This window comes from Echinops telfairi, unplaced genomic scaffold (assembly GCF_000313985.2).
Source record: "Echinops telfairi isolate 266 unplaced genomic scaffold, ASM31398v2 ScPeMD7_3533;HRSCAF=4204_0, whole genome shotgun sequence".
NCBI lineage: Eukaryota > Metazoa > Chordata > Mammalia > Afrosoricida > Tenrecidae > Echinops > Echinops telfairi.
The window spans coordinates 14,021,305-14,029,309 of record NW_022107431.1 but is presented as its reverse complement, the minus strand read 5'-3'; the positions used below and the strand labels follow the sequence as shown (position 1 = coordinate 14,029,309).

General features: G+C 45.7%; 1 protein-coding gene across 1 annotated transcript in view; it reads right to left on the bottom strand.

The window, feature by feature from the left end:
• The window catches only part of IPCEF1 (interaction protein for cytohesin exchange factors 1), a 114,569-nt gene that overhangs the window by 2,886 nt on the left and 103,678 nt on the right, over positions 1–8,005 (bottom strand). The gene's annotated exons all lie outside the window — the stretch shown is intronic.

Sequence of the window (8,005 nt, the reverse complement as noted above, 5' to 3'; positions counted from 1 at the left end):
TTGGAGGGCTAACTGCAAGGCAAAGGTTTGAACCCACCGGTCACCGCGCAAGAGAAACCTCCCTGACAGATTTACAGCCCTGCAAGTCCACAGGGGCCGTTTGAGTCCGTCTTACAAAGTAGTTATGAGTTGAAATCAACTCAATGGCAATGAGTTTGGTTTTTTAGTTTGGGGCTCAGGTTAAGGAGTTTTTTTGCAGCCAAGATATAGAATTAAAAGTTGAGATTCATCAGGCTCTACATTCAAAAATTCATTCAGCCCTGACAATTGTTTCTCTTATCTATTCCTTTTTCTCCACTCCAGTAACAGTAGTCCTAACTTAGTACTCCAATGTGGACTATAATTCACTGTAAAGAAACAAAATTCCTCACGACCAGATCCATAGGTCACATCACAACGAACGGGAAAAAAGATGGAAGTTGTTAAGGATTTCTTCTGGTTTGGATCCACAATCAACGTTCATGGAAGCAGCAACCAAAAGATGGAATGACATATTGCATTGGGTAAAGACCGACTGAAAGTGTGGAACAGCAGGGCTGCCACTTTGAGGGAGAAGGTGTGCTTCCCCCCAGCCACTGCATTTTCAATCACCTCAAAAGCATATGAAAGCTGGATACTGCATAAGGATGACCAGGAAAGAAGAGTTGCATTTAATTGATGCTGCTGGGGAATATGGATAGTGCCGTGGGCGGCCGATAGGACAAACAAATCTGTCTCAGAAGAAGTACAGCCAGCATGCTGCCTAGAAGTGAAGATGACAAGACTTCATCTCACATACATTGGACACGCTATCGGGAGAGACCAAGCCCTTGAAGAGAACACGATTCTTGGTAAATAGAAGGGCAGCGAAAACGGGGAAGATCTTCAAGAAGATGGATTGACACAGAGGCTGCAACCATGAGCGCGACTGTAAGAACAACGGTGAGGAGGCCCAGGACCAGACTCCACAGCACCTAACAACAACAACTTTAGACTCAACATTTCCTATCTGATCTACTAGTACATAACCCATGTAAGGCCCCTGCCTCTGGTCTCCATCCTAAATCCAAGTTCCACGTAGCAGCTCAGGTGACTCACCTGAAATACCAATACCCTCCTAGTGATTCCTCCTACCATCAAAGACACCTCAGGCACCCACTCGTTCTGTTGACAATCCACTCCATTCTCCCGGTTATTCCTATGCTTGCGCCACTGTGTCAGTTCGTCTCATGGAGGGCCTCCCTTTGTATTTTAGTAGCTATAGTCTTATAGAAAGGATTCCTGGTGGGATGCGGTGTTAAGCATTGGCTGCAACAGAAGGTCAGCAGTTCAAACCCGCAAGCAACTCTATAGGAGAAAGATGGGGCTGCCTGCTTTTGTAAAGATAAATAGTCTCAAACACTATATAGAGAAATTCTACTCTGTCCCATAAGGTCACTGTCAGTCAAACTCTACTCAGTGGCAGTGGGTTTGTTTTTCGACTTTGGTAAAATTATGACAGTAGATCACCAGGCTTTCTTAAGCACCACTGGCTGTGTTTGAACTAATAAGTGTTCACTAAATAACTGAATAGCAAGCAGAAAGCAAACCAATTTTGTTTATCCCTTTATTTCCTGCACCTACCACAGTGCCTGGTGCCTAATAACACCAGGGGTGCACCTCGTGGAAGCAGTCTCTGTCTACAACATAGACAGGATCAAACTTGTTGGAAGACATTCATACTCAGACTCAGTGGTCTTCTTGCTGGAAATCCTTGATGACTGAGGGGAAGTGGAATTTTTCTACTACCCAGCAAACTGGTTCAAGCACCATCCCTGCTCTCTCCTACTCCCCCAAATGGCAACCTCCAAACTTTTCATTGCTTCCCAAACCACTTGATTCCATTCTCACTTGTGGTGGATGAGCGTACTCATCCAACCCCACCCACCCCACCTATTATTATTATTATTATTTAGAAAATGGAAACACTCGTGATTCTCCAAATTCCTGTTGTCTGCGTAACTAGGGCAGCACACGTGCACATGGTCTTCCCTTCATGAACGTGAGTGAAAGATCTGCACTCTGAGCAAAGGCCACTTGAGCACAATCGCCCCTCGCCCACTCAAGGACTGCACCGCAGCAATTCGTCCTCCTTCTTGTCATTCATCAGTTTTCCGTTACCACTCGCTCCTTCTCACGGGTCTCCGTGTAGCCTGATATTTTCCTGTCTTCAAAGCCCTCTCTGGACCTCTCTTCTCTGTCCCACCCAATACTCTCCTCTTCTCCTTCATTTTACAGAGTACAGTTTCCAAAAGGTCTCTTTTCACTGCCTTCCATTTCTGGTGACCATTCTCCCACAGGCCCTCTCCCATCAGGCCTCTGCTGCCATCATGCTATCAAAAATGCTCGTGAGAAGGTCAAGGACCTAAACACAAACATCACCACGACTCAAAGCAACTCTGGCAGAGTAAAGGAAAACTACCCCCGACGGTTTTCCAAGGCTGCAGTCTTTATGATCCACCCATCATCTGTCAGGTTGTCATATTGTGGTAGGTTGCATGTTGCTGTGATGGTAGAAGTGATGCCAATGATATTCTAAATGCCAGCAGAGTCAGTGGACAGATGTCAGTGAGTCTTTCACACTAACCCAAACTAAGAAGAAATGGACAACATTGGCCACTGAAACCTCAAGGATAGCAATGAAAGGTTGTCTGAGAGTGCCAGAAGGTGAGATTCAGGTTGGAAGGCATTCAAATGCGATGGGGGAAGAGCTAGTTCTTTAAAGTAGACTCAACAGTAATGATGTGGATGGAGCAGTTTTGAGTCTTTCATTTCCTGATGGGGCATGGCTCAAAATGAGAAGCTGCAGCTGAAGACATTTATTAGTAATCAGAGCAGGAAATGTGGAAATTATCAAAAGTAAAATGAAGCACATTAGGATCGATACTCTCGGCATTGAAGCACTATCATTAGATAGATTCTTACTCATAGCAACACCACACAGGGCATTTGAGGGTGTTGAAAACCTCATCTTGGTCCTGACTAGTGGCTGGTGGGTTTGAACCATCAATGTTGTGACGAGTAGCCCAATGCCTAACCCACAGTATCACTAGGGCTTCTTAGCCTAGGCATTAATGAGCAAATGTGGACTGGCGCGGGCCATTTTGAATAGGACAATCATGTAATTCACTATGTTCATTCATTATCAAAACAGAACATTTCAAGATCTATCCTGAAGCACAACAGCATCATTCGGAGAATTATATACATACGCCTACGAGGAAGACCACTTAATTGTATGATTATTCAAAATTGCATGCCAAGCTCTAAAGTCAAAGATGAAGAAATTGAATTATATTAAATTCTTCAGTCTGATACTGATCAGTCATGCTATCAAGATAATTACTGGTGACCGGAATACAAAAGTTAGACACAAAAGAGAAGGGTCCATGATTGGAAAATAGGGCCTTGGTGAGAGAAAGAAAGCTGGAGATTGGATGATGGGATTATGCGAAACCATGGACTTCACTGCAAATATCATTTTCAACCACAGAAACCGAGACTACCTGGAACTTAGCAATGATCCAGTTAAACTCAAGGCTGAGAGGTCAGCTCAGAAGGTTATTGCAATTGTTTGGGGGGGGGGGGTTTCCAAAAGAATCACGTGGGTAGATTTTCTTGAAGAACACAGGCAGATCAAAGGACTTATTAAGAAGAAGACTTAAAAAAACAGAAAATGATATGGGTGATAAGTTGTACCGACAATTTTCCCCCTATCACAGCAATGCACCTGACCATTTTTCAAGGGTAGCAAGGGCTGTCATGGAAGAATTGCATGGGGAAACCTTACTCCTTTTACCTTACGCTACAGCCCTGGTCTCGCCCCTTCAGACACCTTTTTGATTCCTTCATCTAAAAGATGATTTGAAAGGAACATGGTGCTAGCTCCATGAGGAAGCACACATTGATGTGTGAATCAACGAGCACAGGATTTTTCCAGGACAGAGTTAGAAATATGGAAACATCATCATCAGAAATGTATAGACCTACCTGGAGAAGAAGGGAGGGGGAGAAGGAGGGAGGAAGGGAGGGGAAAAGATGAGGAGCTGATACCAAGGGTTCAAGCAGAAAGCAAATGTTTTGAGAATGATGATGGCAACAAATGTGCAAATGTGCTTAACACAATGGATGGATGGATGGATGGATTGTGATAAGAATTGTACGAGCCCCCAATAAAATGATTAAACATAATAATAATTAAAAATAAAATGAGGAAAAGTGAACAAAATAAAGGAAAAATAAACACACTAAAAAAAGATGACGAGAAACAATAGCCTCATATTTTAATATTTTTGCTTAATAAAGATTTCTAAATGTGTAACATGATATTGTGACTTAATCTCCAGTATAAAACTATAGAGTTTTACTTTGCATTGATTTGCTTGCTTGCTTGTTTGTTTGTGCATTCGCATACACAAGATACCCAAACATTTTATAAAACAAGTGCAGAGTCACGACATTTGGGAACTTGATTCTAAGAAGACAAATGAACGCATGAATCACCCCCTACATTTGAAGAAAAAACAGAGGAAAGGGCCTCTTCAACTTTGAACATGAGGCTCATCACGCCTTTGGCTCTGAGCAACTCAGATGTCTTACCACTTGCTTCAAAGCGTGTTAGTGCTTTTATGGATAAAAGAAAAACACTGTAAAAGAAGACAAAGTTAGGAAATGAGCCAAGCGAACAAGCCTCCTGAAAGCCTGGCCACACTGGGCACCCTGGGGGTCAGCAGCAGCTCCTTATAATAGCCCTGCTGTCGCACTGCCTGGCGATGTTTCCAGCACAGGGTAGGGGGCCCATGATGCTTTAAGGAGCGTTCAAACCTCCCACCTGACTGTCTTCCAGGCAGGCAAAGTTTGGCCGTAGTGTGCCCAAAAATACAAGGAATGCAAAAGGCTGTATTTTCAGGTTGGACTCCAGCTATTCAGTATGGTGATATGGATCTAGCATGTAGCATTGGAAATGCCTTTGATCAGAGCAGTTAGAGGTGAGAGGAGCTCCTCTTTCTTTCAACCTAGGCCGGAGACGTGCAGAGAAAGGGGACTGGAGTTTCAAATGCAGCCAGAGGGTCTGACGCTGAGCTTCCTTAAAGGTAATAGGCAGGAAACAATGGAGAAAGTTGATGGGGGAACATGTGGGGTCACCATAAAACTGAGGGTTGACCCCACAGCAACGAGCACTTACAACCGACACCAAAAGGAAGCCTCAGCTGGTCGCATTAATCATTCCGTTTAAAACGAGGGCAACTCAGACGGAGTACATTGGAACGTGGATGGCCTGCACCCCTCACCAAGCCAGGGAGGGGTAGTTTCCCTGAGGGGCTGCCCTGGGAGTGTCCTTGACGGAGTTCGCTGCACTAGGGGTTGCATGGTCATGAGCCAGGCCCTGAATTGCCTCAAGGAAGCCCCTGGACCAATACTGTAAGTCTTTTTGTCCAATATCATGTCCATCTCCCAATCATGACGCTGATCCTGCTTTGGGAATCCCACTGGTAATTTTGATGTATTGACCTGCGGCCAACCATGTTTCCGTGGCAGCTTTCTTTGACTTCCTATGAGCTTGTTAAAGCTCTGTATCTCAGCAACCCCCCGACACCTTTCTGACCTCCTGCTGACGATCTCCCTCATCCAGATGCTACGCCTCGATGGTTGTCTTGTCCTTGTCCCATTTATGACGTAATAGATTCTTCTCTTTAAATAAAATAAAGACGATAAAGGAAGGGCAAGCTTTCCCCAAAGCCAGTGACGGATAAGCTGCCAGGAATTCCTAAAGATAGCGATTTCAAGTTTGGCATGATGGTTTTGCACGGCTTCCTAGAAGAATTTCCCTAAAGAGTACTCTTTCCAAAGCCATTTCGGGGCAGGGAATGTTCTTTATTTATAAACTGTGCTGGCGGCATGTATAAACATTATTGTTCAGACGGTTTCCTCGTCTCTGCCTGAAACCCTGCTGTCTTTGCTTCTCCACACTGCAGCTTTGCAGTCTCTCTTAGACAAGAACATTGTTTATTTCGATGTAACACATATAGAAACATAGACGCAAAGAAGATGGTTTCTGCTCAATGACTCATCCCAACAGGAACGCAAATGTCGAAGCGCCACCAAGGTCAAAAAAGGAAGTTCCTTAGGACTCGGCAGTACCCCTCCTTCTCGCCCCAGCCATTAGCTCCCTCTTCCCATCTAAAATCACCACTAGCTGACCTACTCTGAATTTTAAAGACAGTTAAAAATAATTCTAATAGCCTTTTTGTAATGAGTAAACACACAAGTACCAAATTCTTTCTCTATCGGCTAGGTTGATGGGCTCATTTTTTTTCCCAGCAAGGCCAATTTCCACATCAAGTTCCATCACCTGCTGATGAGCTTGATGGGACCACAAACTATAGTTGGCATCTCATCAGCCCCCAGCATCACACTGTGATGAGGTTTAAAGGGGCTGTCACAAGGGCCAAGGAGATTCCGTCGTACGGTGGAGATGCACTCAGCTGCTGAGTAAAACATTGGCGGTTCGATCCCACTATCCACTCTTCTGGAAAATGTTGTAGTAGTCTGCTTCTGTAAAGTTCATCACCTTGGAAACTTGAAGGGGGCAGTTTGACGCTGCCCCATAGAGTGACTGTGAGTTGGAATTAACAGCTGCAGTGCATTATGGGAAGGGCTACCTTCCAAGAATTTTCAGAAAGAACAGTTCTCTGGGGGGGGGGGGTGCGGCAACGGGGTTTTCCTCCAGTGGCCCCTGATTGCTGTTGTTCGTGTCCTCTGTGTAATTCCTCCACCCCTGCCACCCCACCCCCGCCCCCCAGATTATGGACTGGACCTAGTGACCCCCCTCTTAACGGGACGTGATACCTTATCACTGTTGAGATCCAGTTCTAATCCATTTTGCTTGCTCTTCTTGCTAACTCGATCTGAAAACCACCTTCCCACGTTGGCTGCCCCCTCTAGGTGCCCTTCCACCAGGATTCAGTGAGCAACCAGAAACTCAGTCCAGCAACAACTGGGAACCTGACTCCTGCCAATAGCCAGTGAGTGACTGGCAGGTCCTCCCCTCATTGAGCCATGAGATGAGGGCACCTCAACCGACACCTTGGTCACAGGCTGTAAGGAATTCTGAGGCAGAGGCACCCAACCAAGTCACACGTGGATTCCCAACCCACGGAAACTAAGACATGCTGCCGGCTCCCTGCAGGTGACTCACGCACAATGGGTCAAATTGTGGTCATTCACAAGGTAGGTTTTCACTGGCGAATTCTTCAAACGTAAGCCACCAGGGCTTTCTGTCCCATTCACCTGGGTCTGGATTGGAAGCTCTACTGAAATCTGTTCAGTATCCCAGCAGCCCCAAACCCTCCACGGGGAGACGGATGGGGGCTGTGTTTGAGATGCACTGGCCAGGAACCTAACCAGGTCTCCCCCCGTGAAAAGTGAGCTTTCTACGCCTGCTCTCTGACTCTGCCTCAGCAAATGTTTTATTCTTATTTTATAATAAATCGCTAAGTTTTGCAGGTAATTGGTTACCTAGCAATTGATTGCTAAGGCACTGGGGAAAAGGAGAAACGCTGCCGAATCCATCAATTTACCGGGCTTAGTGCCTGGAGAGCTACAACCCAGAGACAGTCAGTGGGGAAATCTCTGAAGAAACCAGAGGGGAAATCTTTTTGCAAACCTGGGCTCCCTGTGACAAGACCCAGGCTTGGCACCATGAAGGTGGAGGAGCCTGGCCTGAAACCGCTGTCCCCCAGAAAGCTGGGCACCACAGTGTCTTCTAGTAATGGTGTGGGAGCCTTACATCTCAATTTCCTGCTCCTCCCAATGTGGGTGGAACCTATTACTCCCTGAAAAATATGTGCCAGGGCCAGTTTCTTGAACGTCCTGCATGCAAGTCTTACTCGTGGACCAGTTGTCAGCACCTGTGACGTTGTCCCTGGTGCCCTCCAACAGCCACTTCTCCTGTCTGGGCTCTCAAAGGACTCTACAACTTTGTCAA